Raw genomic sequence first — 20,083 nt, forward strand, 5'->3', positions numbered from 1 at the left:
AAGCCCTTGACAGTGCCAGAAACTTCCTAAGGCTCTTAGTTATTCTGGCAACTATTAGAACGAGAACATTGCCCTTTATGTGGCCAAGCTTGTGTTTTCCGGGTGGTCCAAAAGCCATGGGCCTTGGGGATCCTACTTTTGGACAGTATTTGTCATTTTGTTCTTGTTTTTCAGGGAAATGATAGTTGCAAAAGCACAAACATGGACAGATTGAAAGCTTCTCTGAGTGTTTTTCTTTACTTTCAGTGGCAACTGTTGGTTTTTATGCTTCTTACTACTGTTATGCAAAGCATGATTTCATGGGATGGTCACATTGCTAGATGTGCAACAATAGGAATAAAGTAAATGTGTGGGGCACCTGGGGGGCTCAGTCGGTCGAGTGTCAGACTTTGGGTCAGGTCATGATCTCATGGTTCGTGGGTTTGAGACCCACATTGGGCTCTGTACTGACAGCTCAGAGCCTGGAGCCTGCTTCCAATTCTGTGTCTCCCTCTCTCTCTGCCCCTCCCCTGCTCACGCTCTGTCTCTCTAAAAATAAATAAATGTGAAAAAAATTTAAGAAAAAGGAATAAAGTAAATGTGACCCTCAAATGTGAGTCACAGTGGAGAAACCCAAGGCTACAGAGTGCTACAGTGTTAGGTCATTTGCCCACATCTTGTAAAGGTTCCTGGATTTCTATCTGACAAGTTAAGTCCTGCAGATCTTGACCTATGCTTCAGAATGAACAGTTTGCTAGTACACTGCATGAATCATGTATAGGAACTCAGCTATGGTGTGGTTTGTTTTTAAAGTAGAGAATGTTATTTTTCTACCTTACAAATAATGTGCCTTAAACATTGGTATTGCCAAAGATTGGTCATAAGTGGATATCTCAGAGTTGGCATTGCTCAGAGAGGAAAAGCAAGCAAGCAAACAAACAAACATCACCTGGAATTCTTATCAACATGTTGTGTAAGGTCCACTTTGAAGGGTTAGTAGCCATTAGGCTGACAATTTTCTGTGCCTGTTGAGCACAGAAGGGTGATGAATCAATCCGCCAGTTCACTCTACCAGGGGCTGACATGCAAAACCACCTGCTGGCTTAGACAACATCTCTTTTCTTTCCCAAAGACAAAATGATACAGTTCCTTGAAAGTAAGGATTTTATCTGTTATATATACATTTGCAGCTTAGGGCCAACACTGAGGGTAATTTGTGTGGTGTTCAGTTAAGATTGGTTCCCTGTTTAGGAATTGAGATAACGAAGTTGATATGTAGATAGTTTCCCATTGAGTAGATTAATAGAGTTGTCATCATGGTCATTGTTATCTTCATCAATGAATCACACTTAAGTTCAGGACATTAGAAGAGGCTCAGAACAGGCACACCATGCCCATCACCACATGTTTTCCTTTCTTCCAAATTCCAGGATTTCTTGCAATTCAGAGTTCAAATATACCTACTGTCAGCTCTTCAAGGTAACCCCCAAAGTCCATGATACACAAGATTGTTGTGTACGACATAACCTGTATTGTGTGCCCTGGGAGAATTTTGCATGGCGATGAGTGATTTGGCCCAGATGGGTGCCCAGCCTGATGAGCATCCACATCTCAGCTGATTTTGCTGCCTTCTACTTAGTCACTTGAACTCTTGTGAAGAGCTGCTAGGAGCTAATGGGGTTATATCTGTTTTTCATTTATACTTATACGTTTGTAGAGGAGGTTTCATGCTAGAGTGGTGTTTGCAACTGGGCATTGGTGAAGGCCTGTTGAGAGGGTCGTTGTGCATGTCTAGAAGCAGCACAGAATCCTCTCTTTCCTGAGTGAAACTGGTAGGACTACTTTCACTGATAACTAAATCATGCTGTTACATTTTTAAAACATTGCATGCGTTTTCAATACCCATGGAATTGTAGGCAGATGAGAGAAAACATGAAGGGGCTCTGGCAAGGAATTAAAAATAATGGGTTCTGATTCCCACTAAGTGGGTGACCTTGAGGAAGTCACCTAGCATCTGGGGCCTGGGTGTCATCATTTGCTAAATAAGGTAGTTCTAGTTCTAACTTGAGAATACACTTGGGGACTAGGAATTCTACGTCAGTATCCTCAAGCCCTATTTTAGGTTAATGCTCTAAGAGATGACTTTGCAGAGATCACCAGCCTGACTTATGCTTGGCTCATAAAACTCTGAATTTCTTGCATTAAAGACTGTGAGGTGCAGGAGGAAGCAAGTTTATTTTTTAGTGAATGGTCTAAGTTGTTAGGTTCATTTCTCATTTCGTGGAGCACCTCAAATTCCCTAAATTTTGAGCTGGGGATAGGACATTAAAAACCATATCCCTCTTCCGTGGCACTGGCCCAAGGTGCCCACCAGCTGGCCCATCTGCTGGGGCACATCTGCTCTAATAAACAGGCAACTCAGGCTTCCCTCTGGCTTAACAAACATCTTTTAGAGCTTCTAGGGTCATTGACTTTTATAAAACTGTAAACACAATGCAGGAAGCTCCATCCAGGATATCCAGACACTGCCAAAGAATGTGGTGCTTGGGTTGGAGATGCCTGCAAATAGATGTGACATAGAAGAGATAAAAGGGGATGTTGTCTGTTCTTAGTGGCCACAGAGGAGAGCGTTCAGCAGCATTTGTAGGAGAGGGGAGAAGGGGTCACTGAGTTTTCAGGGGCCTTGTCTCATGCACTGCCCTTGACCTTGTGTGCTCTGGATTTCATCCCTCGAATGGTTCAGAGAGGCGAGCTCTGGAGGTTCCTGCTTTGCTGCTTGTATTGCATAAAGCTTAGAAATCCCTAAGGGTTTCCATGGGTCTGCTGTGTTTACGTGAGAAATACTCAATGGTGGCAGTAGCTTCCTTCTTCTGTAAGGCTTCTTTTGCCTGTTACTTTGGCCATTCTTTCTTTGGCAAATTTATTTCTCAACTTTGAGTTCTTCGTACTCAGAAAGGGATGCTATACAGCCACTCAGAACAAATTTATTTGAAATGAATGTACATTCCTTATTTCACTCCCTGCATTCCTCCCTCTCTCTTTCCTTCTTTTACTTTCTTCCTCTCCCTATCCGTCCCCTCTCTTCCTGTCTTCCTCTCTCCTTCTCTCTCCCTTCCTCCTTCCTTCCTTCCTTCCTTCCTTCCTTCCTTCCTTCCTTCCTTCCTTCCTTCCCTTCTGTTCTCCAGTTTCCCCTTCCTTTCTTCTTTTATAAAAGTTCTGTGATGGTGAAAATAAATTACTTCTGTCTGATCCCTGATGCACATGTTTTACTATAATGTTATAATGGTAATTGACATTTGTATCATTTCTTATTCTAATGAAAATACTGTAATAGCTGTTATTTAAATGATTAAAACTCCTGTAACATGAAGAATGCAAGGTATACTTGTATGCATTTTTATTTTATTATTTAAAAAATTTTTTTTTAATATTCATTTTTGAGAGACAGAGACAGAGCATGAGTAGGGGAGGGGCAGAGACAGAGGGGGACACAGAATCTGAAGCAGGCTCCAGCCTCTGAGTTGTCAGCACAGAACCTGACGCGGGGCTCAAACTCACGGACTGTGAGATCATGACCTGAGCTGAAGTCAGACGCTTAACCGACTGAGTCACCCAGGCATCCCATACTTTTATGCATTTTTAAAAATGAAGCACCTAATCTGAGGTCACAGTCAATGTCTAAAAGTTTTATTTGAAGCAAAAAAGCCATAGTAATTTAACCTATATGGGAGCCACTAATGATTCTCAGGACTCATTCTACCCAACCCTACTTTTCTGAGACTGTACTTTGTTTACTATGTAAATAAAATGTAGTTGGAAGAAGTCAGTTTCAATATAAAGGTCTTATAAAAGTCAACTACATTACTTTATAGCACACCAAAATCATTTAGTTTTGTCCTTATACCCTGGATGACTGCATTGATTTATCCAAGAAGGAAAAAAGTTTCATTTCTAAAGGAAGAAAGTGCAACAAAATAATAGCCAGTATCAGAAGATGAATTAGGGAGGGAGAGTAACATCCTTGGCCTGAGCTCACCCTGGGAAGGCTGTGTGACCCCAACAGGAGGCCACACCTCCTTAAAGTTGGCCCAGCCTTTGAGGCATTTCCATACTAAGGGCCAAGCTAATCTTGGGAAGTTCCTGTTGAAGGCAGTGGTGCATGTAAAATGTGTTGACTGAATATTTATTGATAAGCTATTAATTAAATCCTAAGAACCTCAAACTGGCATTTAATCTGTCTGAATTCCAAAGGAATTAGTGTAGTGTTTACACAAATAAACTCACCTAAGTATTGCACAGTGTAAACATCTCCTCGTGTTGAACACCCAATTCAAGAGTGAGGATATTAGTTTTTCTCTTTTACTAGGTTCTTGTTTGGTTTTTCTGCACAAGGTCGGGTTTAATAATTGTGACTTTCTCAAATCCTTTGAAACAAAGGTCTGCTCCTATGGTTTGGCCTTTTATTTTGTTCACTTTCTTTGTGTGGATAGCTGAGCCCTAATAAAACCATTGCTCAATATAGGAAATACCTGGAATGTTTTATGAAATTTAGGTCATGACTATGTTGATGTGCTACTAGATTAATATATTATTGTGCACATATTATGTTATCCTTCTGCAGGCCAGATATTGTCTTCCTTGTTGGGTGGACACAAGTAAACAGTACTGACATAGTTCATGTCTCTAAGGAAGTTGCAGAAAAAGATAAGCAAACACATGCATGGTTACAAGTGGTTATAAGTACTATGACAGAAATGATGAGGACACAGTGATAAAAATAATGCCTTGATGGGGTGATCAAAAAAGAACTGTCTGATGAGCTGAACATTAAACTGAGTCTTGAGAAAGAATTAGAAGGACCCTGTTTTTGGATAGGAGTGCTTTGAAGTGTATTCCAGTGAAAACAGCATTTCAAGACCTCTTAGAGGCTTGTATAGGCAACTAAGTTTGGCCACTGTGGCTGCCTCGTGTGCCTAATGACAAGGATTCAGAGTTACTGGCTGGGAGACAGAATTGTGTTGAGTGATTTGAAAGACTTTATGTGTGTGGAGAAGAGTTGTAGATGATATGTACATTGTTGGAATATCACTTTTCAATATTTGTGGAATGTGGGTTGGCAGAGAGCAGGAGAAAAATGGGCTAGTGAGAAGGTTTTTGCACTAGTCTAGGTGAGCCATTTAATGGTGGTAGTGATGGAGATGAGTGGCTCAAGATATACGTGGAATTACCATTTGGCAGATTGGTTTTTGGAGATGAGGCAAATAGAGGGATACAGAATGGCATCCCATGATATTGAAATTTACTGAGATGGAAAATGTGAAAGGGAAACAGTCTGGGAGGAAGGGGAGGGTGGGGATTGAGTGGTCTACTTTGGACAAGTGGAATTTCACATGCTTATGAAATGTTCAAATGGAAACAAGTGGTTGGATACAAAAATCTGAACTTCCTGAGAACTTTGGGCTGGAAATATAAATGTGGTAGTTATCAACATACAGATGACATTTAAAGCCATAGAAAGAAAGAGGCCAAAGGACAAAATTATGGAGGCCCAGAGGCAAGCTCTGGACTCTCCCATATTAAGAGGTCAGGTAGAAGAGAAGACAGAAGCAACTGCCAGAGAGTGAGAGAAATGAGAAGCGAGTGATGTCATGGAAGTCAAGTTGAAAGTTTTTTGAGATTAGAGAGAGAATGGTGATAATGAGATAATGAGTCCCATGACTGAAAAAAGAGACCCTCAGATTTAACAATGTGAAGTCACCAGTGACCTTGTTGAGCAATTTCAAAGAAGGGAATGGTAGAGCCACAGTGGAGAGGCTGAGGAGTAAAGGGGAGGTAGAGAAGTGTAGACATCAAATAAATGCTACATAAATGAGAAAATGAAGTGAAGAAAAGCCAAGAAATGGAAGAATAGCTGGGAAGTACTGTGGGACCCAACGAAGATTTTTTTAAAGGTATGTTTGCCGTTAGTAGGTAGATGAATAAATAAACTGTGGTACATCCATACAACGGAATATTATTCAGCATTAAAAAGAAATGAACTATCAAGACTTGAAAAGACTTGGAGAAACTTTAAATGTGTATTAATGGATGAAAGAAGCCAAGCTGAGAAAGCTACATACCATATGATTTCAACTATATGGCATTCTAGAAAAGACAAAACTGTGAAGACAGTTGGTCAGAGGTTGTACGGAGGGTAGGACCTGGGGGAAAAGATAAACAGGTGGAGCACAAAGGATGTTTAGGCAATGAAAATACTCCATATTGTATTATAATGATCAATATATGTCATTATGCGTTTGTCCAAACCCAATGAATGTGCAAAATCAAGAGTGAACCCTGATGTAAACCGTGGACCTTGGATGATTTTGAAGTTCAATGTAGGTTCATCCTTGGTAAAAATGTACAATTCTGGTGAGTGATGTCCATAATGGGAGAGGTGATGCATGTGCTGTGTGGCTAGGGATGTATATATGGAAAACTCTCTATTTTTCACTCAGTTGTATTGTAAATCTAAAACTGATCTTAAAAAAGCCTTAAAATGTGTATGCTGATCATAGGAGAGAGAGGCCACCAAAGGGAGAAGGGATGGAGAGGGCTTAGCCTCTTGGAAAAGAGTCTTCTTGGGATGTAGCCAGAGAAGATGTGGCCAATTTAGGCAACTTCATGGGTGAAAAGTTTGGGCATCACCTTCTTGGAATTTCTGGCTCCAAATGAAGTATGGGATGTACTCTTCTAAAGGAAAAGGGGTGACAAGGGATAGAGGTAGATGATTTGAACTGAGAGAGAAGATATCAAACAGTTATATAGATAGAGGGAATACAAGCCCATTAGAGAAGTAAACATAGTAGTAATTCTGGGCTGTACTGAGAGCTCATGCAGGGCTTGTTAATATGGAGTTAAGTTAAACCAATATAATCACTATATTTACAAGCATGACTCATGATAGAGAATAAGGATAATTTTAAAAATATTTTTTTTATATTTTTCTCTCCCATTGTCCCTTTTATAGTTGTGCAGTGGGGTAAGTTTTCTTTCTGCCTCAAAAAACAAACAGACAAAAACAACAACAACAGCAGCAAAAAACAGACACACACACACACACACACACACACACACACACACGCAAAACACCTCTGTACAATCCATATGCCTTCTATGGAATAGAAGATCCTACAGGTATAGTAACTATAAAAACAGTCTAGATTCAGAAATTAGAAGGTTGAGTTCTACCTATTTGTCAGTATTTCAGCCTTCAATCTTCATCCAAAGGTGAGATTTCTTTTCTTTCCACACCTCCTTGTTCCCCCTCACAGCCAGGGCCTTGCTAACTTCCTTTTAGGTTTATCCTGGGTTGGTGTTCAGGCAGAGAGAAGAGGAAAGGAAGTGCAGAGGGTTCTGCTCTGCTTGACAGAAGTACTTGTAAATGGATAGATATTTTGGGGCCTGGCATATATTTGAATCTGTGTCATCTTCTGAGTACTTTTATGAGTTTTCCTAGATTCCCCTTCTAAGCCCCTCCAAGTGCAGCTCCTGTGATGTAGGCATAATTCCATTCATGTGACTACCTCTCTTCTTAGCTCCTAGTTTTCCAGAAGTCCAGACCACAGGTATTCTCCAAGGGAATCCCATTGCCCTTCCAGTTTGTCATTACACCTACAAACCACCGTGGGCGATCACTAGCCTCAAGGAACAGCAATGCTTCCTTTGCTCTAGTAAGTTACAGTGCTGTGGACTCCATTTAGTCACCTCTCCTTAGCTCCCACATCAAAGTAGTTTATCAGTGCATCTCTCTTGTCCTCAGGGTTTCTGGGACAGGGGTCAGAACAGTTGTCCCCTAATCCCTCATCTGCAGGTGTGGTGTATTGAGCTCTGAGTGGTTCTTTAGAAGCAACCCTGTCTAGTGTTGACTTTACAGGGTGGGTATCCCTAGACACCCCTTCCTTTGGTGGTGGACACTTGGTTTGGAATTCTAGCTGTTCCCACCAAACAAAGCCTCTTTTGTTCAAAATGAGTCTTTTACTACCATCTTCAGAGATGAGAGGTTTGTAAATGTCATGGAATCACTTTCACTCTTTTCACTGAAAATTTGCATTCTGGTTAGTACTTCACATCAGAATTTTATGTTTATCATTTTCTGATACCTCAAGTCAAAGTTCCATTTTGATATCCTTTAAACCCATTTGTATATTTAAGTGAGCCTTGGTACATATCTGAGGAGCACCATTATGGAGAACATCTAGAGTCAGTTTTTTCAGGCAAGTAGTATGAAAACACAGAAGTTGGATGTGTTCCCAAAGACATGGTTTTATTGAAGGACCTTAGAATCACAGCAGAACCATAAGAATAACTGAAGACAGAAGAAGACTGATGGATAGTGAGGAAGTCGATGGATTGAAGATCATAATTAGGTTGAAGCATATTGCAGTGGAGGTAACTGGCCAGATGAGCTGGATAGGGTGGAAGTGATCGTTAGAATAGATTGTTTACTGATCATGGGAAGGGTCAAAGGATGACCAAAGGAGAGCATTACAGAGATGGAATGGAGGAAAAATTAATTGTTGGTCAAATAATGAGAAGTAGAGTGATAGATGTTTCATCTTTGAGTTGGTCTAGTCTGTGATTGCTGCCTGGGTTGGGAGTAGGTGGGAGGACAGAACCAGAAGTAAAAGTCCTACGTGAACAAGGAGTTCTGACCAAAGTTGGTAGAAATGCCAAGGAGGGGGCGCCTGCGTGGCTCAGTCGGTTGAGTGTCCAACTCTTGATTTCCACTCAGGTCATGATCTCACAGTTCATGTGATTGTGCACCATATCTGGCTCTGTGCTGACTGCATGGAATCTGCTTGGGATTCTCTCTCTCCCCCTCGCTCTGCCACTCTCCTGCTTGTGTGCTTGCTCGCTCTCTTTCTCTCTAAAGAAATAAACTTAAAAAAAAAAAAAAAAGAAATGCCAAAGCGATAGGGGATGAAGAGTAGAGAATTTAGGTGATGTGAGTCTTAAAGGAGCAGTGGTTTTGTAAGACTAAAGGGGAAGCATGGTGCAAAAGCGAAAAGGGAAAGCTGGAAAGACACATACAAGATGCCTCTACATCAAAATTTTAAGATGCTGTATACATTACAAATTGTGTCATATCCCCTTTTCTGAGAATATGTACACAAAATGAGAGAGAAACATACACTGTATTAGAAAGGGCACGGACAGCAGCCAGGAAACTAGATTACTGTAAGTTATGCTCTTTCTACAAATGACTGACTATTGGATCTGGGGCAAGTCACTTAACCCTGAATGCCAAAACCCTGCATTGAAATAGCAGCTTACAAAACACTTTAGTAATCAAGTTGTCGTTTTTTAAGGATAACCACCCTATGTGGTACACTTTATCTTATCCTTTTTAGGATGATTAGGAAATTATATCAATTAGGAAACTGAGGCCCAGAAGCTTTAAGTGATTTGCCCAAATAGCAGGGTTGGACTTGAGTGTAGATAATCTAGTCCAGGTCATGGACCAGATCTGCTCTGTAGTCATCCATTTCTACTCTACTGTCATCCTGTCTGCTTTCACTCTAGACCCAGCAATGCCCATCTAGACCAATACAATTTGTATTTTGAGTTAAGAAAAACCAAACTACTCTCTTATTGTAACTAGCCTTGAAAACACTTATTTGAAATTGAAAACCGTTACTATTTTATGTATTTGTGACTCAATCTTTTTATATTGATGATTTATCTGGCAGCATCATACATACATTTAAAGTAAAGAATATTTCTGGGGCGCCTGGGTGGCTCAGTCGGTTAAGCGGCCGACTTCGGCTCAGGTCATGATCTCGCGGTCTGTGAGTTCGGGCCCCGTGTCGGGCTCTGTGCTGACAGCTCAGAGCCTGGAGCCTGTTTCGGATTCTGTATCTCCCTCTCTCTGACCCTCCCCCGTTCATGCTCTGTCTCTCTCTGTCTCAAAAATAAATAAACGTTAAAAAAATTAAAAAAAAAAAGAATATTTCTAGTTGTGTTTCCCACATGAAGATTACGTGGTGTCTTGAACACATCATTCTCCTGGAAATAGGAAAACATTATACAGCTTGCTAATATTTCTGCAACTTGCAGCTCTGTGCTATGGAGGACTTTGGGAAGTCTAGTCCACCAGATTCAGTAGGCAGAGAATGAATGTGGTTCCAGAATAGAAAACTGCTCTTTTAATTCTGAAGACCACTGAGATGCCAGTCAATCTAGTGCTTACAGCTGTGTGCCTCCAAATGTATTTATTATTTTTTCACATTTAGTCATGCTTTACTGTGAAAAGAGTATCTTTTTTTTTCCCCAAGCTTGTAACACAGATAATTCTTTTCCATTGTTTTTTCTGCCTTGTATTACTCTCACTTTATAAAACATTCCCAGTCTTTTAGAATAGTTAACCATCCCACAACTGACCTTGTACACGAGAGTACACAGTAGTCCTATTAAACATTTAACAAGACTTGATGAAAATTGCATTCATATGGATCATGGCAAAACTCTTTAATATCAGTCTATCTAAATGATACATTTTTGCATATTTTCATATCCAGTGATTTTTTTTCATTTGGTCAAGCTCATCTTGAAGAAATTAAGATCAGGCATAGAATTTTAAGACTGAGAAAGTGATTTTCTCTCTTTTTTTAAAATACAGACTGAAGAACAAAAGCAGAATCTCCAATTTTTATTTGCATTTTTCTCTTTTTTAAAAAGTTTATATATTTACTTTGAGAGACAGAGAGAACTGCACACGTGTATGAGAGTATGAGCGGGGGAGGGGTAGAGAGAGAATCCCAAGTGGGCTTCTCACTGGGAGCCTGATGTAGGGCTCGAACTCATGAACCATGAGATCATGACCTGAGCTGAAACGAAGAGTCAGACACTTAACTGACTGAGCCACCCAGGTACCCCTATTTGTATTTTTAATGTAATTTTAATAGTTGAGTTTTTTAAAGATTATGATATAAGAATATGTAAATAGGGGCGCCCAAGTGGCTCAGTCGGTTAAGTGGCCAACTTCAGCTCAGGTCATGATCTCATGGTTCGTGGGTTCAAGCTCCACGTTGGGCTCTGTGCTGACAGCTCAGAGCCTGGAGCCTGCTTCTAATTCTGTGTCTCCCTCTCTCTCTGCCCTTCCCCCACTCGCAATCTCTCTCTCTCTCTCAAAAATAAACAAACATTAAAAAAATAAAAAAAAGATTATGTAAATAGTATCTGCATTATTTTAGCCAATAGCCTTAATACCTTGAATAAAAAGCTATAGCTGTGAAGAAACAAGAGTATGCTCATCATAGATAAACTATAGATAAACTCTTTACGTGTACTTAGGACATAAGTATAAGGTTAAGATTATTGAAGACTATTATATAATAAAGGTTATAAATTGGTAGTTTAATATGCATTAAAGTGCTTTTACTTATGCATCATTCTTTTGGAATACATCTGTTGGAGTAATTTTTTTTAAATAAAAACAAAACATGAGTAAGCACGTCTGCAACTATAGTTATTTTTAATGTTGAAAATTGAATTCACACTTTTTAGGGCAGCAGACTTCTTTAAGGGCATAGCAGTACCTTAATTTTATCAAATAACATAAAGCAGTGCTTATCTTCAGTTTTGAATGAGTAGAAAATGTAAGCTAAGGTGGGGATTTGCAATTTTATTACTTTTTACCAAGACCAATCCCCTATTTTTAATTTTTTTTATTGTTTTATTTATTTTTTGAAGGAGAGAGAGAGCATGAGCGGGGGAGGAGCAGAGAGAGAGAGCGAGACACAGAATTCGAAGCAGGCTCCAGGCTCTAAGCTGTCAGCACAGAACCCTATGTGGGGCTCCAACTCACGAACTGTGAGGTCATGACCTGAGCCGAGATCGGACGCTGAACCGACTGAGCCACCCAGGCGTCCCTCCCCTATTTTTAGCCTCTAAGGAACACCTGAGGCACATACCACCCTTCACATGCCCACTGGTAAAGCCTCCCCAAACTAGATGACCCCCCCAGAGCTATGAATCCCTGCCTCTGGCTTGTCTCTAGATGATCTCCTGGTATGGTCTCAGACAGATGCTGGGCTCGTTCCTCCCATGTCCCTCAGCTTAGCTACTGTGAAGGAACTGGCAGGAGGAGGAGCTGAGAGGAGGAAGAGGTAAAGAAGGAAGAAGTAAAAGAGGTTAAGGGACTAAGAAAGAGTGGCCTCAATTATCTAAAAATCTTTAAATGATGAACTACATAAGAAAATTGATAAGGAGGGTAGAAAAGCCCATAATTAAAAGTGAAACCCACTGAGGTGCCTGGCTGGCTCGGTTGGTGAAGCGTGTGATTCTTGATCTTGGAGTTGTGGGTTCAAGTCCCATTTAGGTGTAGGAATTACTTAAAAATAAAACCTTTAGGGGCGCCTGGGTGGCGCAGTCGGTTAAGCGTCCGACTTCAGCCAGGTCACGATCTCGCGGTCCGTGAGTTCGAGCCCCGCGTCAGGCTCTGGGCTGACGGCTCGGAGCCTGGAGCCTGTTTCCGATTCTGTGTCTCCCTCTCTCTCCGCCCCTCCCCCGTTCATGCTGTGTCTCTCTCTGTCCCAAAAATAAATAAAAAAAAAACGTTGAAAAAAAAAAATTAAAAAAAAAATAAAACCTTTAAAAAAACGTAAAAGTTAAAACCAATGTGACCAACTGCAAGTGAAAATGATATGCCACAACTTATGTTCTAGGAACTTAGACTCTGATACAATCAACTGCTAAGCAAAATATTGTTGGTTGAGGGTTAAATAAATGGAGAAAATAAAAGCATGTCTATTGCAATAGCATTATAGACCCACATATGGAACATAAGATTTGAGACCAGTAAAAAGGATTTGGGGCCAAACATTAATTTTTTATCTCTAAGTTTGACTACTATTTAAGTCAATTAGTGAGGTCTTCGGGGTCACTGGAGCAGAGATAGTCTGAGAAACCTAGGAGAATTGGAAAATCAGTGATTAAGTGTAGGTTAAGACACTTTGAAAGCAGGTTTTTCTTGTATAACTTCCAGGCTGAAGGCTAGAACTCTGTAGCACCGAAATATCTCAAGATATTTATCTAACATTGGCTAAAGTCATTGAAGAAGAAAGTGATTGTGTTAGGAAATCTTTCAATGCCAATGAGACTAGGCTTTTCTGGATAAAAATGCCCATAAGCTTGACTATGGCATACATCACCCAAGAAAAATCTATGTCTGGTTTTAATGTTGGTATTTAGCCTTTGGCTAGGTTCAAATGCTGTAGGTAATTTCAGGCTTAAACCCGCACTTGTGTAAAGCTCTGAAAAATCTCAGAGCACTTAAGAGTTATATGAAAGACAGACCTGCAGTCATCTGGAATTCTAATTCCAAACCTGGTGCAACCAGGGTTCTTTATGAGGAACAATTTGCTCTTTTGTGCCTGCTATTCGGGATTGTGTGAATAACCTTGTCCATAAGGCATTAATTTTAAACAATGGTTCTGGATATTCGGTATAACTTGTAAATATAATTCCTGACATTAATGTTAGCTTATTTCCCCCACTTCCAACATGATATTCTTGCTCTTGCCCTGAAAATTTAGTTATTTATTACTCTTTTTTTTTTTTTTTTTTTTTTTTTTTAGAATTACTACCTTAGAAAACCCTTTGCCCCAATTCTCATTTTGATAGACCAAGACCATCGTCCTGTTTTCTCTGTACTCAGAATTCTAGACATGAGTCAGTAAAGATGAAATAAAGTGTTCTGAAAATTAAGGGAGGCCAATTAAAACATTAAAAATGGAAAATAATCTTTCCTTTGATTCTTAAGAATACTTCTCTCCTCCCATTTCCCCATTTAAACAGACTTTCCTACTTCCCCAGCCACTTCACAGAGTGAGGTAAAATTCCTTGCCTTAGTGAAACTCAAGACTCTTATCTTGAGACACTGCTTCTCATACCAATTAGGTAAGTGTGGTCTGCTCTTTGCAGTTGGATTAGGATGTGGTGATGGAATTCTCCCAGCTTCTAATTAGTGTGCAATTCATAGTCCTATCTGAAGCTGTGAAGTAAACCAATCAATTACCATGCCTAGCTCAAGCTGACTTCCCCTGCTTCCCCTCTCCCTCCCTCCCTCCCTCCCTCCCTCCCTCCCTCCCTCACTCCCTCCCAAGTGCCAAACACTATTCTAGGTGTTGAAGACCAAAAGTGAGCAAAACAGACAAAAATCCTTACCATCATGTAATGTACACTATGGTGAGGCACAGATATACACAATTAAAATATATGTCTTGTCAGATGATGGTCCATATTGGGGATAAAAATAAAGCAGGCAGGGGAGATGAATGAAGGTAGACAAGGACTGCGATCTTAAATAGTATCATTAGGTAAGACTCTGGTAACAATCTGACATTTGAGCAAACCATGTGGTGTGGGTGTCTGGAGGAAGAGTGTTCAAAGCTGGGGAAACAGTAAGTGCTGGTGTGTTTTAGAAAGAGCCGGAGGTGGTGAGACAAGTGGAAGGAGGGAAGAAACAATAGCAGACATGTTGAGAGAGGGCCAGATTATATAGAACCTTGAAGACTGTTTTTACTCTAAAGAAGATGTGAGCCCTTTGGAAACAATAGAGGAACTAATGCCCAGACTGTCTGGATTTGAATCCCACCTTTTCCACTTAACAGCTGTGTGACCTTGAGCACAATACTTAACCTTTCTGGCCTCAGTTGCCTCCTCTGTAAATGGGGATGATAATTGTAACTTTACAGGGTTGTGATGATAAAATGACTTACTGTAACTTAAGTACTTTGTACAGTGCCTGGTGGCTAATAAACCTTATATATGTGTTAACTGACTGGTTGGCCACTGGAAGGCTCATCTGCTGCTTAGAGAAATTACTATAGCAGGCTCAGGGCTGGGAGCAGGGATGGCATTGAGGGGATTATCTGTGTAATGCAGGCTAGACATAATAGTGGCTTGGAGCAGGGCAGAGCATTGGAGGTGGTGAGAAATGGTCTGATTATAGATCTATTTGGAGCGTAGAATCAACGAGATCAACTGTCGAACCAGATATGAAGTGTGAGAAGAAGAGGAGAGTCAAGGAGGACTCCAGGAATTTTGCTCTCAGCAAATTGTCATTTACCAAAATGGAGGAAGACTATGTGTGAAGCAAATTTTTTTTGAAAATCAGGAATTCCGATTTTAGGCATATAAGGTTTGATGTGTCCCTCGGTCATCTAAGTGGCATTGACTAGGCAGATGTTTTCTTTGTTATAGAGCAAAGCAGGCATCAGAGGGAGTCCAAACTAAAGGGAAAGTAGACCTCCCCAGAGAAAGGGATCACCAAATAAAGGAGAGAAGCCCGCAAGCAGTTAGCCATTGCAATTACAGTCTGAAGGAATAGAACCTAACGTTAAATAAAACTGAATGACCAGCGGCTGGAAATCTATTGCCTGTGCTTCACACAAAGGAATTTATAATGAATAAAAAAGTGAAATAGCCCCAATCGATTTCTTTAAGAGCCATCGCAAAATCCTAAATCTTCTTAAAGATTAGATGAGGTTAGATGAGCATCTCCCCAATCCTGCCTCTCTGAATCCCATGACTATCTTAACTACATTCTTCTACGTTCTGATTTATTATCATAAAAATAAAGCAGTTATTATTAAGCAGTAAGATAAGAACTGGTACTGTACACTTTGATATACAGCATATTAAATACAATTTTAAGGGATTGGTAACTGCACTGCTTTGTTTAATTGATTTAGATGTACTTTAGAAAACTTTTAAATGATATCTGACAAGGAAGGTTGTAGTTGATTAAATTGCTGCTTATAACAATTTCGGTATAAAGTTGGGCATTGGTCCTTGATTAAGGCCATTGTTATATTTTAATTTTGCATATGTTAACTTCGTCTTTTTTATTTCAAGCACTTTGAAAACAGTGTCTACTTCTTATATTTTATGTTTTCCATATTCAAGGCTTCTGATTTTGATGACTTATGATTGCTGATTGCTTGCAATTTTAAGAAGACTCAAACATTGGTCTATTATTTAAACTTCACAATCAACTCTTCTTATAAAGGCATCTCCTAATCAAAAATCTCATGGGATTGAGTTAATTTGTTATTAGACATTTAATTCTTGGGTTTGCTTGACTTGTTGTATAAACTTGGTTTTTTTGCTTTTGTCTCTCTCATCACATTCTAAAATTAATTTCAGTCGTAACCCTCTTTTTACTCGCTTCCTGAACACTTAAAAAAAGAAGGGGTGGGAGCTTTCAGCTGGAAAGTTTTCACGCTTAATTTTATCTCAAAGCACTATCTTCTTGAAAGTTTTAGCAAAATACATTTAGCAATAGGTATATTTTACAGAGGGAATAAAGTTTCCATTTAAAAAAAAAATTTTTTTTAGTGTTTATTTCTGACACAGAGAGAGAGCATGAGTGGGGGAGGGGCAGAGAGAAAGGGAGACACAGAATCAGAAGCAGGCTCCAGGCTCGGAGCTGTCAGCACAGAGCCTGACGCGGGGCTCAAACTCACAAACCTTGAGATCATTACCTGAGCCGAAGTTGGTCGCTCAACTGACTGAGCCACCCAGGCACCCATAAGATTTCCATTTTTAAGCAATTAAGTTTTGTGCATAGACAATAGTTGAATTGATGAAAGTGGAAAAATATGAAAGTGGTGAGTTCTACAAATCAGTTCGTACACTCATAAATTAATTTTTACATATCTCTCCATAAAACAAACTTTCTTATTGATAGATCTAGAGCCTTGTTGCCCTGGAGTTTGGACTTTCATTTTATGATAAAAAAAATTTAGTGTTTGAGTTTAGGGTATAGAAAGTTATATAGAAAACAATTTAACAGAGATCATATAGGGACAGTTGAAATAATGGATGTTTATGTAATTTTCTTGACAATATATTTAGATTTTTCTGTAAATAGCAGAGGGAATAATACAAATTTCACTTTTGAGTAAAAGGAACAAAGCAATTTGTATAAGTACCATATCTCATTTCCTAATATTCTTGGTCTTTTGCAATGAGAAGTTGTAGAAAATGTATGTAGTGTCAGCTACTGTCCTTTCAGGATGGAATGGAAGGTGATTGGCCACCTTAGAAGGTTTCAGTGAAATAATAGCCCATCTATTCCTGATTTCCGGGCCCTGTTATTTACATGAAACAATTAGCCTATAGAAATTAAGGTTGATGGAAATTTTTATAGTGTTTTAAACACTAGTCAGTACTTTGATATTCAGTTTGAATACTTGGTTATTAAAAATTACTTGTTCACATCCATTAGGATTGGTATTATAAAGAAAAAAAATAAATGTTCGCAGGGATGTGGAAAAACTGGAACCCTATGAATTGTTGGTGTGAACGTAAAATGGTGCTGCTGCTTTGGAAAATGGTGTGGTGAGCCATCAAAAAATTAAACACAGAATTACCATATGATCTAACAATTCTGCTTCTGGGTATATACGCCAAAAAATTGAAAGCAGGGACTCAGATATTTGTACACCCATGTTCACAGTGGCATCAATTACAGTAGCCAAAAGGTGGAGTCAACCCTGTATCCACTGATGGATGAAAGGATAAAGAAAATACAGTATATACATACAATGGGATATTATTCATCCTGAAAAAAGAAAGGAAATTCTGGCTCATTTAACAACGTGGATGAAACCTGAAGACATTATGCTAGGTGAAATAAGCCAGATAAAAGGACAAATATTGTATGATCCCACTTAAATGAGGTTCCTAGAGTGGTCAAACTGGTAGAGAGTAGAATGGTGGAATGGTGGTTGTCAGGGGCTGTGGAGAAAGGGACTTGGGGAGTTAGTATTCAATAGGCAGAGTTTAGTTGGAGAAGATGAAAAGAATTCTGAAGATGGAGAGTGGTGATGGTTGCCCAACAATGTGAATGTACTTAATGCCACAGAACTGTGCACTTACAAATGATTAAAATGGTAAATTTTATGTATATTTAACCACAATAAAAAACAGTTACTCGTAAAATAAAACCCACTCCCCTTGACATTCAAAACCCTTCCAACTTTATCTTCTTTCCTTCATGTCCCTGGGATGTGAAGATGTTTTCCTGCTGTTTTTCATAACCACCTCACCCTTCTCCTGCTCGTGTACACCTGGAATGCCCCTCATGTCACTTCCTCCTCCTACCTGCCCTTCCAGGTTCTCCTCAATGACATCTTCTCCATTAAGCTTTTCTCTCCAACTGGAGAGAATCTCTTCAGTAGGTCGCACTCTGTGTGTGTGAATACCTAACATCAAAACAGTCAGTTGGGTGAATATAATTGATCATCAACTATTCTCCCCACTATACTGTTTTTAAAAATATTTATTTTGTATCAGACATAAGTCTTCACTTCAAAACTGGTTGCTTCTATAACATTTAAATTGGTGCCTTATGTATCTTAATATTGTTAGCATTACCTGTTTTTTGCAAAGGGTCATACTTAAGTGTCATGATAAATTTATCATTCATATTTTTGTTTTTTACAAAAGGAGCATCAAGGAGGTGAGTCTTTGAATTAATAAACCTACATGGAGCCTTGAATCCTGTCCCAGCCTCTGGCTGTGACTCCTTAAGATCTTTGAATGCACTATTTAACTTCCCTCATCCTGAGATTTTTTTCTCTATGAAATCAGAATCTTCCTTATACTATGAGTATAAGCTATAGCATCATCAGACAGTGTTTAGGGTACTATTTAAGACATTAGAAAGTGACAGATATTTCCGTTGTGATCCTGGCATCATTTATAGCTGTTTAACTTCGTATAAGTCACTTAATTTTCTTAATTCTCAGTTTTCACACTTTCAAATGAGGACAGCAGCCACAATAAGCTTCTATAAGCTGTGTGACAAGTGGTAATTTGTAAACACAACATGATATTAAAAAGTAAAGGAAAGAAAGTTATAATCATTAAAGCATGGTTCCATCCACCTAGTACAGATAGTACTTGTGCCTTAAATAATAAAGGGATAAAACAGAGGCAGCAGAGTACTGTGAGTGGTGTGAATAGTGAGTGCTGGAAAGGTTAAAAAAATCATAAAGGTCAAATAAAATTATCTCATGAAATCCTCTCCTGATTGAGTTCTTTGGGAATGGCCTATGTCAGTTTCTAATCCCAATTTGATAACTCACCTGATAGGTTTTTTTTAAATTTTTTTAAATGTTTATTTATTTTTGAGAGAGACAGAGACAGAGTGTGAACAGGGGAGGGGCAGAGAGAGGGAGACACAGAATCCAAAACAGGCTCCAGGCTCTGAGCTGTCAGCACCCAGCCCGATGCGGGGTTCAAACTCACAAGCCATGATATCATGACCTGAGCCAAATTGGATGCTTAACTGACTGAGCCACCCAGGCGCCCCAACTCACCTGATATTTTTGTTCATCAGTAGATGTTTCTAGGATACCTCTTCCTCAATCAGATTGGGATTGCCTAGGAAAATAATCAATTGAAAATGTTTACTGGGCATTATCTGTGCTTGGAGCTTGGCTGCAGGGACTACGAAATGAGTAAGATATTGTCTTTACCCCATGAATCTTCTAAGACATTTGGGAGAGACCAACATATAAAGAGACATGCCATAATACATGTGAAAGCAGAGAGGAGAGTGATTATCTCCCTGGGGAGGGCAGGGAAGGCTTCACAGAAGAAGCATCATTTGTATTAGGTCATAAAGGATGAGTGGACTTTGCCTGACAGATGACAGTGACAAGTCTTCCCAAGCAGAGAAAATGGCTTAAACAATAGAGTTGAGAAAGGGAAGTGTGTGTGTGTGTGTGTATGAGCATGTACACGCACATGGGTACATATGTACATTTGTTCCAAAGTGAACAATGAATAATTTAAGGATTATCTGCTGTCTTTGGTCTATATCACTACTTCTTTGTTCTTACTGTGGATAATTGAGACAACTCTAATGACATAGGAACATTTAGAATAAGTTTTTATGCTTGGCATTCGTATTTTAGATTTTCCCAGTCTTTCCCCGATGCTCATGGTCCAAGGGGCTCCTTGTAAGGAATTTTTTATTTGCTCTAGAATCCCCCAATTCCACCTCCCACAAAGATAGTCTGGTCAGGATACTTTAGGGCCACCAACA

The 20,083-nt window shown here is 39.5% G+C and overlaps 1 long non-coding RNA gene across 12 annotated transcripts in view; it reads right to left on the reverse strand.

Annotated features, from left to right (window-relative positions):
* Positions 1-19,614, reverse strand: part of LOC122233046 — an 86,286-nt gene extending 66,672 nt beyond the window's left edge. For 11 of the 12 annotated variants that reach the window (XR_006210493.1, XR_006210492.1, XR_006210485.1 and 8 more), the window contains exons 1-3: positions 19,512-19,614; positions 19,353-19,416; positions 18,133-18,233 (exon numbers count right to left, since the gene is read on the reverse strand). This is a non-coding gene — a long non-coding RNA (uncharacterized LOC122233046). The remainder of the gene's footprint in view (positions 1-18,132; positions 18,234-19,352; positions 19,417-19,511) is intronic. The other variant, XR_006210488.1, reaches the window with a different exon arrangement.
* Between the last annotated feature and the right edge of the window lie 469 nt (positions 19,615-20,083).

Source organism: Panthera tigris, chromosome D4, assembly GCF_018350195.1.
Source record: "Panthera tigris isolate Pti1 chromosome D4, P.tigris_Pti1_mat1.1, whole genome shotgun sequence".
In the NCBI taxonomy this organism is placed as follows: domain Eukaryota; kingdom Metazoa; phylum Chordata; class Mammalia; order Carnivora; family Felidae; genus Panthera; species Panthera tigris.